Here is a 14628-nt window from a genome sequence, read left to right as displayed (position 1 = left end):
CCAATACTTCTCCCTAAATATTTTTGCCTCTTTTCATATTATAACTTGAATGTATGCCCCTGAAGACCACCTTCTCTCTCTGTGTTGTGGATTTCAGAGCATTTATTTGTTTAAATATTGAAAAAGTGTCATTAATAATATAATTTAGAACCTTTATTTTCCACATTTCCAGATTTCTTTAAACCTTAAAAGTAGAGTTAATTTACATAGATATCCGACAAATCATTGCAAAAGAAATCTCACTACGTTTTTAAATCCCTAACTTGGGTGGCCAAATCAATTTATTTTTTAAAGCATGCTCATCATTCTGTGGAAATGATCTGCTTCAGCTTCAAAATATTCAGAAAATTACATTTGAACTTCAAAATCATTCAGACAATGCTTTTTCTCTTAATGTAGACTTGTTATGATTTGATCATAACAAAATCGTGCTTTGAGAAACAGCCACCCAGAAGGATTCAGGTTCATGCCAACCCTCCAGGAGGCTGATATACCAAGTAGTCTGAGTCACAGTTTTATCTGCATTAGCAAAGGCAACAGGGGCACTATCCAAAAAGCAATAATTTATCAAGACCAGATTCTCAGTATACTTCCACTGGAAGGAAACATTTCAAAGCTCAAGCATTGTCAGTCACATCCCTTTGTAAAATCATAGCTATGCAGTGTAAGAAAGCCTTTGATGAGCCAAGAACCTTACCTAAAACAGTCTGAGTTTCTTTGCAATATTAGACAATGTTGGCCTATTGAATCTGAACATTTATAATAGTTCCAATAGATTTATTTTTAGGAGAAAGAGCTCAAGTGCCATGCTTCATCTCTTGCTGGAAGTGAGTAGTAGAAGATTCACGATTAAGCTCATAAGCAATAAAGGACTTATTAAAAGCATTGATTTACCCCATTATGAATTTGCCTAACATATATGTATTGAGTGTACTGAGTGTCCAATTTTTCAAGGTATTTTTCTGAGCACTGAGAGTACAGAGGTGAAAAAAAATACAGCCCTGGCATCGTCTCTCAGGAATTAAAAAAAAAATTATAATAATCAGTAAGTGCTATAAAGGGAAACTAAAGAAATTAGGAAGCGCATTACCTTTCCTGATTGCTGAGAAAGTAACTTTTAGAAAGAGACATAAACTGAAACTTTAGGAATCAGTGAGGTTTAACCAGGTAAGGAAGGAAGGGGAAAGGAAGGAAGTACCTTATGGCAGTGGGGACAAATTCTGAAGATTTCTCTCAGTAGCATAAAGATAAGGAAGGCTGAGAAACTTCCTTGTCATTAAAATTTGAGATCTTTTGAGGATGTTCTAAAATCTTCCTTTTCTTTTCTTACTTTTATATTGTCTTGAAATGGGCAATTAAGGCAATGCTTTACATTCAGGGCTACTCTAACATAAGTAATGTCTAATCTAGTACTTGATAGACAGAGATCATGAATATCCATCAATATCTCTACAATGTATTGAGTGCTTACTAAGGACCCAGTACTACACTAAATGGTTTTCACAAATAACCTCACATATTTCCTGCAATCACCTGTGAGATAGTATTAATAGTCTTATGGTTTCCAATGAGGACACTGAAGCCTAGAAAAGTTAGGTACTTCACTTAAGGTCAGACAAGTGAAATTAGGTACTTCACTTAAGGTCTAACATGGGTTAGAGTCATGATGTGAATCCCAAACCCACCCACACTTTTAACCACTTCTGGACACTGCCTATAATAGCAAATGCATATGTTAATGGGGTTGAAGGAAAACAGAAAAGAATTTACCTGAAATATGTCCACAACCCAAATCACTATAAATGGCTTGGTTTTTAATTTTATTTACATTTATTTGGTTTCTATCATAAATTAAACACTGTACTATGCTTTGACTCACAAAAAAATCTCTCTGATTAGTCCTGCCTTTCCAGTTTATGTGAAAATTGTTCTAGAGTTTTTACAGATTACTCTCTCTCCCATTCTTCCTTATATTCTTCCTATTCCTTTGATGCTTGGTTGTCATAACATGATTATAGATAGTACTTTGTATCTCTACATTTTGATTTTTTAAATGTTTATTTATTTTTGAGACAGAGAGAGAGAGAGAGAGCATGAGTGAGGGAGGGGCAGAGAGAGAGGGAGACACAGAATCCAAGGCAGGCTCCAGGCTCCCAGCTGTCAGCACAGAGCCTGACGCAGGGCTCAAACTCATGAGCTGTGAGATCATGACCTGAGCTGAAATCAGGTGCTTAACCAACTGCCCCTGTAGATTTTGAACTGTTTTAAAATGAACTGCTTTAAAAATGAATCAACATCACCACTCAAAATTTATTAGACTATTTGACACCACTCAAAGGTATTAGACTATCTTCTATATGATGATCTTCTGCAAGACGGAAGCTGTGCCCCAACCTTCTTTGACAAACTTTCTTTTAAGTTGGAATACAGCACTTTCAAAAGACGTTTAAGGGCGCCTGGGTGGCGCAGTCGGTTAAGCGTCCGACTTCAGCCAGGTCACGATCTCACGGTCTGTGAGTTCGAGCCCCGCGTCAGGCTCTGGGCTGATGGCTCGGAGCCTGGAGCCTGTTTCCGATTCTGTGTCTCCCTCTCTCTCTCTGCCCCTCCCCCGTTCATGCTCTGTCTCTCTCTGTCCCAAAAAAAATAAATAAAAAAAAAACGTTGAAAAAAAAAAAAAAAAAAAAAAAGACGTTTAAAAATATACTACTCAAATATACGATATGGTAAAATTGAAACATTCTCCCCCCCAGCACATAAGACACTGCAATTGCAACTTTAATTGTAACCCAGATAAGGTATCGACATAAACAGTGGCTCTAGTTCCTGATTTGAGAATGATTTTCCAAACATGTAGTTATCTACAAGTAATTAAAGTTAATGAAGTTCAGCAATTCATATGCCAAATTAGGTATAAAGTTAATGTGTATACATATGTGTAGGTAGTAGAAAAGGACTCATTAAGCCACCTATTGTGTATGCTCTTATATTTTGAAAATCAATCCATTTCTCTAGTCTTTACGATTGGAAGCACAGCCAATTGGTCATAAAGCATATGTTGAATTATCCTTTTAACACGATTCATTACAAATCTACTCCATCTACAGTAAAACAATGCATTAGGTCAGAACAAACTGATATTCCACCATGACCCTAGTTGGTAGGTCTTACATTGTCAAACAGATGAAACCCCCCCCCCCCCAAACAGCTGAAGCCGTTCAGATATTCTCCAGAAATAATTTGACTTGTCCTAAAACAGTAAGTACCATGTATGGTTTCCAATGGGGCATTAGCAAAACCATTCAACATCGAACAAGGCTCTCATGTTGAAACAGCTGTTCATCCAAAGTGAACATTTTAAAACTTTCTTGGAGCCTAGATAATCTTACTTGAGCTAGAAAATAAGGTATTAGACTATTTTGCATGTTCTACCACTTTATGACAAGAAAGACAATTTTGCACTTCAGTAAAGGCGGATTGCAAATTTAGCATGAATTGAACCAGTAGCTGAGTTGCAATTTATGGTAAATGGCTCATCAGCACATTAATGTATACCACCAAGATAACCACTTCAACCAAGCAGGCCGGAAACTACATGACCCAAATACCTGGTAGGCAGCAAGAAAAATGTGCCCTTCACACACATCTATAAAATGAATCTTAAAACCAAAAGCTACCAAATATTTATCTTCGTTATCATTCTTGTTGGTAGAACGTTAGTAGTTAAAAACCAAAGGCAGAACCATAGGTTCTAAAAGCAAGTTGATTGAAGTTTCGGATTCTGCCAAATACTACTTATGTGACCTTGGGGGAGTTATTTAGTTCCTCTGGGCTTCCGATTTCTCTCCTGGGTAAAATGAGGATAATAACGAAAAGTACTTAGAGTTACTGATGGGTAGTGCTGTGAAGCCCTTGACACACTACCTAGAACATAGTAATCAATAATTGTTAAATATTACTATTATATTGTTATTTCATATTCTAAGACAGAAGTGCGGATAGTCCCTATGAGGTAAAATATTACAATGCAAGTTTCCATTATTTCTATCCTCAGATATTTGCTATACTTTTTTCAATAGAACTAAATACTTAATGAATACTGTAACTAAACACCTCAGAAAGGGTTGGAAATATACGGGAACACTACATTTTGTGCTCTGTTCCAAATTCATCGTATTTCCTATTTCGAGATGCAGACAATCAGCTCCATTCCTTGGAGCAGTGCTAAGAACTAGCAAAAACCCAACTTGCCCAGATCTGGCAATTGTAGGAAGAGATAATTAAAGGCTCCTGTTTAAAAGGGTTCCTTTTGGGCTGATGGATGCTTGCAGAGAGACATAAAATCAGGAATCCTGTGATTTTGTTCTACTGAATTATATTAGTAATTTAAAAAATATTTGCACTTTCCCAACATACAACATACTAAAATTTCTCTTGCATTATAAAGAAGTAAACAATGTGATCGCTTCTCGGCCTTTTGGCTAAGATCAAGTGAAGAAGTAAACAACGTCAACATCCAAAATTCCTCAAGCTTCTGACCCCTTTCAGCTATTGTTCTTCGATCACTGCCAGTTTAGGGGAAAATTGTCTACATTTACTATTCCTGCTTCTTCACCTGTTATTTACTCTTCAACCCATTGTTATTTTATATCCCCTCCTATCTTTCCCTTGAAACTCTTTGTGGATTATTCCAAAAGGAACTTTTTAAAATATGTATCTTACTTACAGTTCAGCAGTATCTAAAACTGTTGCTCACTTCTATATTCTTTAAATTTTTCCCCTAAACTCCACAATCAAGTCATGTTCCCCTTTCCTTTCTCAGTCTCCAGTCTCTTCTTCTGCTTAATTCTAAAATGCTATCTTTCCATACAGTTCAAATCTCAGACACCTCAATTTTCTCAATCTTTGGGTGGCTTGGATTACCATCTTTATATCAATATTATGAAATCAATGTCTACATCCCAAATTTTTCTCCAACCTGAAGTCCCATATATCTAGGATGATATCAATCAGATATACTAGAAGCATACCAAAATTTTAATTTATTCACTCATATACCCACTCACTTATTCATCTAATTATTTAGCACATATTTATTGAATGCTCATTTATATGTCAGACACTGTTCTGGGCTCTGGTGATACAAAAGTGGAGGAAAGGCCCCAAATTCTTACCCTTATGGAACCTACATTTTTGACCAAAGTCTAATCTATATACCAATTTGTTCGTATGCAATGAACCCAATGTATTTATCCTAACAAATACATCCCTCCTGCTGTATCCTACATTTTAAAGACTAGCACACTATCCAGCTAGCTATACAAGCCACAAAACTTCTACTATTCTTGTCTACTTCTGCTTTATTCTTTTGTGTCCAATATCTTCAATATTTGTCCAATCTGTCTAGTCTTCTTCACAGCCTTTATAAAGGCAATCAACATTTCTCGGCTACTGCACAGGCTATTAACATTCTCAGACCCACATGCTTATGAATCTTCCCTCTCTCTACTCCCCACTAAAATAGTATTTATGCATTGTAAATCTGATCACATTACTTCCATGCTTATATTCTTTCAGTTGGAACTCTACTGTTTTCAGGGGGAAAAAACCCAAAACCTTAAAATACTTACATGGCAGCATAACACTCTACGTGATCTGGGCCCTGCCCCCCCCCCCGTCAGTCTCATCTCCCCATTATTTTCAAACCCTCCGCTTAACCACTCCGGGTACCCTCGTGTAGCATATGCTATTGGTGACTGGTCTGTATTTATTTGGTTTATCCAGTATATTACTCCAGACAAGATGATGGCTTGCTGCTTTTCTCTGACTAAGGGGCACTCTGTCTACAGAAGCTTGATGTGGGGGGAGGGTTGGACTAGAAGTTCAAGAAAGCTAACATCCCTTGAGTAATCCTAATTAACAAGAGGCAAGAGTTGGTAAATAAGTATCCTGACTTCTTTGTCAGTGGTGGGACAGTTCTGACATGTGTTCCTCACATACCCTGAGAGAACCTCTAGGATGATGAGTACACAGTGGTAAATCTGCTCATTAATCATACTTTATTGCATTTCTGTCCTTTCCCTCTTACTTTCCTCACAGTGCTTCTTGGGATCGCCTAAAAAAATAAAGTGCTTGGACATAAATCCTTGCAGCAGAACTCTGCTTTGGGAAAAACCCAATTAAAACACCTGGACTCTAGCAGGATGCCATCATTTAGTTCTACAAGCATCAGCTGTATTGTCTTGCCTCCGGATCCTTGCACATGCCTTCTTTCCCCCATCTTCGTTGCCTCCCTTTTATGCTTTCAAAGGCAGTACTCAGCTATTGATTTCTCTGAGAAATTTAATGTGACACACCCACCACCATTATCAGAATACGCCACCACAGACATGCTAATCTGAACTACTATACCTTTACACAGCATTTTATGCTTTTTCCTAGCCTACCATGTAGCATACTGTGTGAGTGCCCCTCCCAAATACGGGCTCCTTAGGGCTGCAGGGCTCTTATGTATTCCTTTCCCCACTAACTAGCACAGTACCAAGCACTAAGAGATCTTCAATAAAAATAAGTCAAACGAGTAATAAATAAAAGATGAGCAAACTGTATTGAAATAAATCAACAACAAAATCATTCTCTCCTGTACACTCAGAACAGCAAAAATGAGTCTCACACAATGTGTCTCAGGAGATAAGTAGTTGGCAAAGCTATATAGCCAAAAGCAGAGCATTTAAATACACTTGAAAACCAGATGACAGTCATTTATTCTATCCAGATTATACTTCCTGGGCTACTATAGTAGTTAATGAACTGTTTAATGAGTCAATCCTGGAATATTAACGATAACTGGAATTAAACGCCTTTCCTCTCCCGTTTCAGACATCTGCTTGTTTAAAAATATGACTGAACGATTACTCTTGAATAGAAGAGCATCACCTCCTAGATCAACATCTACCTTCCTCTTGCCCTCTGCTGCTACGCAGGAAATGCGTGAGGCTGGTGAGCACCAACCTGCCTGTACAAGAGCAAAGCAATGGGAAATGGGAGTCTCTCCTTGAAACCACATGAAACATGTAGCCAGAGGCTGAAATAGCTTGTTTAACAAGGACTGGATTTTTCCTCTCAATCATAGTTCTAAAGCTATCAGTTATTGAAAAGCTGATTTTCAAAGCACACACTAGAACAGCTTTTCTGTACAGCTGCAATGCTATTTAAATCTTCCATGAATATATCCACAAACCCAAGAAAATTCTAAGCTGAAATATTGCTCTTAGAGAGGACACACTAAAATAAAACCTTACGGGGGAAAAATCCAGAAGTGAAATATGATCATTAATTTTAATATTGGAATTATAAAATCAGGCATAGGGCTTCTACTCCTCCAAGCCAGAAGAGCCCTTGAAATCCCTATTTGGAAGGTCAGCCTTTAAGGTTCTTTTGTGAGACTCTTTGATGGACATTACCCGTCTGCCTCACATCCATTCTTTAATACACTTCAGAAATGTGGATAAATGTCCCACCTAGTGCTATGGTGAGGTTAAAAGTAGATGTAGAATATGCAGTAAAGGCAATGCTTTGGAGACACAAAACTGATCAATAGGAGGCAAGATCATCCTTGGAAAGAAATGACTCTTGAACTCAACTTCCTGCTCCGCAGTAAATCTCAAGTCCTTATCTGCCACACCATTCTCAAAGAATCCCCAGTACCCCTCTGGTGATCCTGGCAACACTGATGTCACACTTTAATTTCCCATTACCAGCCATATCATTCCACTGAAGCCATTCAGGCTGCCATTATAGTATTTTATAGTGTTGATACTTCTTTGAATTTCACCATAGTGGAAACTTTTAGACTCTAGCCAGCATGTGGCAGTCTGAGTTTCCTTCACTTAAAGCATTCAATTTCATCAAATTGCCTACCAAGTGAAATTATATTGAGCACTGGTCACTATAATATTTTGGAGCCATTTGTTTGGAGGCTGTTGATGAAAACAAGCTGACACTACATCTTAAAAAGTTCACTGCAATCACTGACCAAAGGAAACCCACGATAAGAATTGTTCCGTGCCCCATCAAGCATTGCGTAGCCCTGTGGTTCACATCTGCCTTAACCCACATCTCTCTTAACCCCCAATATAATGGACTCTCCAGGCCAGGGTCAAATGAATGCTTGCTAAATTACTGATTCACTTCAAATAATGAAATGACACACTATCCCGTGAATATGCCAGGATGATTATAAGACATAAGGTAAGGGATGTACACAGCCTCAATACCTAGCACAATTCCTGGCACAAATTAACACTCAACAGCTATTTGTTGAATGAACACATAAATGAATGTGCAGAAGCTGAGGTCCTGATGTTTAAGAAAGACTTACCAAACACCGGTGTATTGAAAGTTCCACCCAAATGTCTTGAATCATCATTTGACCATAAAGCACGAATATAAAGCTCAGCAGGACCAAAGAAAATTGGGATCGGATCCATATTCTAAAGCCTTGTGGGATTAATAAGTAAAAAGCTAATGCCATTTTGAGATTTTGTTATGCTATGGAAACCTGCGGGTCCCTTGGTTTTAAAGTAATTTTCCAGCATACTAAAATCAGAACTTTTTTCTCATGTTGTTCTTTCCTTTGTTTCCATAGGAAACAGTGACTTCCAGGCATCTGAGATGACACAACATAGATTGCCAAATTGCATGCCACCCTGCAGTTGCCAAGGAGATAATGTATGTCATTCCTACAAATAACATGTTGCTCACGCCTTCATTTCCTTTATCTAGCTTTTTAAGATATTCTTCGCCTGAACTGAATTCAGATAACGTTCCCTGTGAACTGATGGAAACATTCCTTTTTTAAAAATGTGTTTACCCCATTCCCCCAAGACACTTGATAGCATCACACATGCTGTCTGTGGAAGGTCTGAGCATATTTTATGCTGATTTTGGAACCCGTGATTCAGCAGTTTTCACTGGAAAAAAAAATGCATCCTGAATTCTGTCTGCTTGCATTCTAAGTAAAGGTTCAATTAAATCCACACCTGGCACTAACATATTCCAGTTTGAAATGGCCTACCACAAAAGCAGCTGTACTCAGTTGAATTTACATAGGAAGGAAAAGAAGGAAAAGAGTTCTAGCAAGGAAAGAAGGGAAAGATGGATGGAAGGAAGGAAGAAAGGAAAGGACGGAGGGAAGGCAGAAGAGTGGGAGGAAAGCAGGAAAACATGTTTACTGAGCACTTACAGTATTCCAGATTAAACATCCATATGATGAACCAACAGAATTAGAGAAATTAAACATCTCGGCTGACACCATCCCACTAACAAGAGGTAGAGTCAGTATTTGAACTCGAGTATGTCTGCTTTTTAAAAAGCATGTGTTTCCCACTTATCTAGTACATAGCAAATCACCCCAAACAGTCCCTTTCATGGCTTTGGAGGTTGACTGGACTCAGCTAGGCAGCTGTCACTCAGTGTCTCTCAGGTGGTTTCAGTCATAGTGGCTGGGACTGGAATAACCTTGAAGGTGTCCTCACTCACATTTCTGGCAGTTGATGATGGGCCTGTCAGCCAAAGTACCCTACCTGTGGTCTCTCCATGTGGCCTGGGCTTCCTTACAGCATGATGGCTGTGTCCCAGTAAGGAGTCTCAAACGAGCCAGCCTCGATGTCCTATAGCATCACTTCTAGGCACAGAGCCCACCCACCCTCTTGCCAACTAGATTCAAGGTTGAGGGAACACAGACTCTAACCAACATTGTAAGAAATGCATGTCAGATGACCAGTGGAGGAAGGAGCCTTAGTACAACCACCTTGAAAAATGTTTTCTGTCACAATGTATTTCTTGCAATACTCAAAATGCTTGAAACAGCCTGAGATCCAGGCTTCACGGATCTCTTTATGTGGTTGGTAGAGTTAAGTGGGGGAGGGAACAGTTAAAATTACCAGTTTTGAAAGAGGAATGGAGCAACTTTTAATGTCAGCTTGATGAATTGTGAAAAAAAAAAAAAAAAAAAAAACCTGAACATTGAAATTAAACTTTGGAATGAGTTCCTGATTATTTTTTTGTGTGCTTAGCAGAATCCCTTTTTACTCATGCATTGTCAATTTTCAAAGCATTTGGTTAACATAAAAACTAACTCTACACTAAAATTATATTGTGGCACATTCAAACATATGTTAGCACTATATAATATTACCAAAGAGCACTTTCATCTAATTCAGCTTCTTGGTTCTTTTTGTCCCTAGATAAATGGGAGTTTCCTACATGAATTATAGGTTATACCTGCTCACGTGGGGCATGCATATGTGGAAATAGTAGCACCAAATGAATGGCTGTTACAAAGGCTAACAGTCTATGTGGAGCTATGTTCTTGTCATTTGAATCTATAACCAACCATGAATGTATCAGGAGCCTTCTGGCTAATGCCTTTCTCTTCTGTGCACTCTTTCAAATTGTTCTAAGAGTGAACCTAGCTAGGCCTTACATCATGAGACCATCCAGTTGATCCGAAACAGCCATAAGCCTTCCATTGAACATCGAATTTGTATTTCAACCATTAAAATAATCAAATTTGTTTATCCTCTAGAAATCTATGAAACTATTATCATAAATAAAGAGAACCTCAGCCAGAAAATAAGATATTAATGACATGAAGAAAGAACACCATGGAGTGAGCACAATAATCAGATTGTGGAGAGCTTTCCAACTGAGGAAGAACATTATGATGAGCTAGTGAAAAAGCAACAAATTCTGTCTCATTGCTTGCATTGCTGAGAGTATATGATTGTGCTTATTCTACTGTGCTAGCAGATTGATCTGGAATAAACATATATAATGTACATATTTGATGTAGCTATTTCTGAACTGACCAGCTCTATCATGAATCAGGCTGCACCACGCAATGCTAAATTAGGTCTAACAAGCAGAGTACCATAATCCCCCAAAAACAGCAGAGTTCTTTCTTTGCCGTATAAGTCCGGCATTACTCTCAATCAGCCCAACATATATGATGAAATCTTAGGATATCCTCAATTAGGGCTTGACAAAAAAAAAAAAAAGAAAGAAAGAAAAAGAAAATTGAAGTGCTCGGGTAACACATAAGGCAATGCCAGCAAGTGACATGGACAAAAAGACTTCATATTCAGTATTTCTCTTCTCACTTTCGTACTTCTGATTTCACCCCACATGTTTCAGCTCCCAATTTTACATCTTCCTGTATCTGGTTTTGTTTTGTTTTTCCACCATGAGAAAGAGCATCTAATAACAAAATCCTTGAAAGTAAAGCAGCAGTATTGATCCGTCTTACATTATGGAACAATTGGCCTGTACCTTCCACCGACACTGCAGCACAATAAAGACTTGAGATCTTTTTACTTCCCTGTTTTCTTCAATTTTATGTGCCTTGGAACTTAGAAGCTTCATAATGCTGTGATTTCCAATACTGTGAGTAGTCTAGCTGCACTTAATGACTGCAAAATGTCTGGATAGTAACCAGGAAGTTAATTGTAGCCAATAATTATCTAAAATGGTCTCATGAGGTTCTGAAATCCCCTTTTGATTATAATTTTAAACTTTAACCCCATTATACAATGCCTATTAAAGTCATAAATATCTAGATTATAATTTTAAATAATTAACTTAAATCCTTTTGCAAATTTTCATTGCTAGAAAACTGCTTTTTACATTTGTTCTGTTGTTAGGGTGGTTATCTCGTCTATTGGTCAAGCCAGGATATTTTTGTCCTAAACAAAGGCTAAATTGGGTAAACCACAAGGACAAAGTCAACCTACCCATTATACATTAGTTGAAAAAAAAACAATAAAAATTTTCAATTTGCTAGGAATTTGAAGACCACAGGGGGAAAAAATGTACGTTTCATTCAAAATATGATTTTAGGTTTTTCCATATTCTATCTCAATGTGCTTCAAAACCTTTCTTTAAGGTATTTTTAGTAATGAAATTGATAAAATAAATTTGGCTACAGCACAAAGGATATTACCCATTGCAAACGTGCAAAAGTGGATGATTTACATAATTTTGAAAAATGAGTACAATCCATAAAGAAACACTGTGGGAAAAAAGGTCGAAGAGAAAAGAACTTAAATACTGGAAGTACTAAAGGAGAGATTCATTTTTTTAATTAACCAAAAACAAACAGGATTCACCACATAAAATCTAATTCTATTTTTATGAATCGCTCAGGGATACTAATATAACTTTCTGTCAGCAGATCAAGTCCCCATTGACCGTAATCTATTTCAGTCCCGAAATGTATTCTTGCTTTGTGGATAATAGGTAACCTCCTTGGTGCCATTTTTAGATCAGCCCATCGGCAAACATTAAGCAGAAAGCATGTTAACATTTTTTAGGATCAGCTAAGCCTTTGGCAAAGTGGGTTTCTTGCTTGCAGAAGCAGCATAGTAAGCTAACCACAGGGGAGCTGATGCTCTGCGTCTGTATAAGCCTCAGCTTCTTCAAGTCAAAATAAAATAAATAAACTAACAACACAATCCTACTGAGAGTATTATGATGCCCATAGAGGATATGTTCCCATCGGCCCCAGGCACACTGAGTACTGGTCCAAGGTTTTGACATTCTTGGCTCCAACCTAAATTCTTGTCTTGAAAACAAATAAACTTAAAAAATGCTAATCACTGTAATCACCAGGATAATTTCTAATTACCTATTTTGCTGTCAAAAAGAAAAAGTTGATAAAGGAAATTGTTAAGTCAGATCTAGGCCTCATCTTCACCTCAAAAGACTGCTTTTGACTTTTTAAACCATTTTTAACCAGTGCAAATGGTGTTTTCATATGGTTCAACTTAATACAAACTGACTTTTGTCAAAACAAATTGCAGGCCCATTTGGTCATGGAAGGGAAAGCCATGAAGGTCAAGTGCTCAGCCCATGCTCCCTCCATTCATCACTGCTGTCCATGTTTTGTTTTGTTTTTTAAGTTTATTTATTTTGAGAAAGAGAGAGAGAGAGAGGTGGGGGGCAGAGAGAGAGAGAGAGGGAGAGAGAGAGAATCCCAAGCAGGCTTTGCTCTGTCAGCAATGCACAAACCATGAGATCATGACCTGAGCTGAAACCAAAAGTCAGACGCTTAACCAACTGAGCCACTCAAGCACCCCAGTCTTCATGTGTTGGTGGTGGATCTGCCCTAAGAATATAACTATCAAGTTCCCATATGGTTGTCCAGCTCTTGCTTACTTTCTGTGGAAGCATCTTTGAAGCTCCATGATGCCTTCTTTTCTCACCTTCCAAACAGGATGCCTTTCTAAGAGCTTCTCCATTCAAACCCAGCTCTCAGAAGGGTATTCATTGTACCCTTCTCCCACATAGAATCAGAGAACGTTTCCTTGCGTTCCACATATAGTCTGAACAGCATAGTTGAGCAGGACTCTCACCTCCCATCTAGTGGCCTGTCTATATCAGTAGCCAGAGTAACCCAAACAAGACTAAGAGTCAAAGGCATGGCCCATGAAAAAGGCAGGGATAATAGTTGCTTCATACGGGAGACTTCCACAGAAACCAGGTGTTTGGGGTCAAGAAATGAGACATGCAGATTTCCTTCAGTAATCTCCAAACTTAGTGTGGGCCTCAAAAAGTGAAAAAGCAATACTGGAATGGGTATTTGGGGTTTTTCTCTATTATTGTGATCATCTAGGACTTCTCTTTCCTGTCATTATTACTATTATTATTAATGCATTGCAGAGACCACATTGCATTCATTCATTCTTTTATCCATTGACTCAGTCAGCCAATATTAGATGAGCATTTACTGGGTGCCAGGCTCTGTGCTAAACAGTGGTCCAAAAGTTCATATTCTTAAAGACTTTTTAAAAAATCTGTCCAGGGGCGCCTGGGTGGCGCAGTCGGTTAAGCGTCCGACTTTAGCCAGGTCACGATCTCACGGTCTGTGAGTTCGAGCCCCGCGTCAGGCTCTGGGCTGATGGCTCGGAGCCTGGACCCTGTTTCCGATTCTGTGTCTCCCTCTCTCTCTGCCCCTCCCCCGTTCATGCTCTGTCTCTCTCTGTCCCAAAAATAAATAAACGTTGAAAAAAAAAAAAATTTAAAAAAAAAAATAAAAAATCTGTCCAGATGTTCACATATGCACATAGCTGATTAAACTAAAAACAATACTATACCCATTTTGTATGTGAAGAGTTGACATTCCACTATTTGGATACAGAGTCCATACCACATTTTGCCAAGTTCTCTTTGAAAATGTTAGTCCTCAAGTGCCAATGATAGGGCTGAAGAGAAAGTACACATGTGCTAAGTGATGGGGACCCTTCTTCCTTCATATCTCCTCCCTTTATTTTAATGGTACAACTTTTCACTTTCAAGGGACCCCTTGATGTCCCCATTAAACTGATTAGGCTTAGACAATCTTTTCAGGGAGGCAAAAATAGCACTAACAGAGAAACTAAACCACACATACATCCTCACACCCCCATTCCTTTCTTTTTTTTTTTTTTAATGTTTATTTATTTTTGAGAGAGACAGAGACAGAGTGTGAGCAGGAGAGGGACAGAGAGAAAGAGAGACACAACCCAGAGCGGGCTCCAGGCTCTGAGAAAGCTGTCAGCACAGAGCCTGATGCAGGACTCAAACTCACAAACT

At 38.3% G+C, this 14628-nt stretch overlaps 1 protein-coding gene and 1 long non-coding RNA gene across 2 annotated transcripts in view; one reads left to right on the top strand and one right to left on the bottom strand.

Annotated features, from left to right (window-relative positions):
* The window catches only part of GABRA4 (gamma-aminobutyric acid type A receptor subunit alpha4), a 74050-nt gene that overhangs the window by 18797 nt on the left and 40625 nt on the right, over nucleotides 1-14628 (bottom strand). The window lies entirely within an intron of this gene.
* LOC131507635 (uncharacterized) lies at nucleotides 6858-10842 on the top strand. Its single transcript, XR_009259600.1, has 3 exons — nucleotides 6858-6996; nucleotides 8645-8727; nucleotides 10586-10842. It is a non-coding gene; the product is annotated as an uncharacterized LOC131507635 (long non-coding RNA).

Source organism: Neofelis nebulosa, chromosome 3 (genome assembly GCF_028018385.1).
Source record: "Neofelis nebulosa isolate mNeoNeb1 chromosome 3, mNeoNeb1.pri, whole genome shotgun sequence".
Taxonomy (NCBI): Eukaryota; Metazoa; Chordata; class Mammalia; order Carnivora; family Felidae; genus Neofelis; species Neofelis nebulosa.
This window is presented reverse-complemented; position numbering and strand designations above follow the sequence as displayed.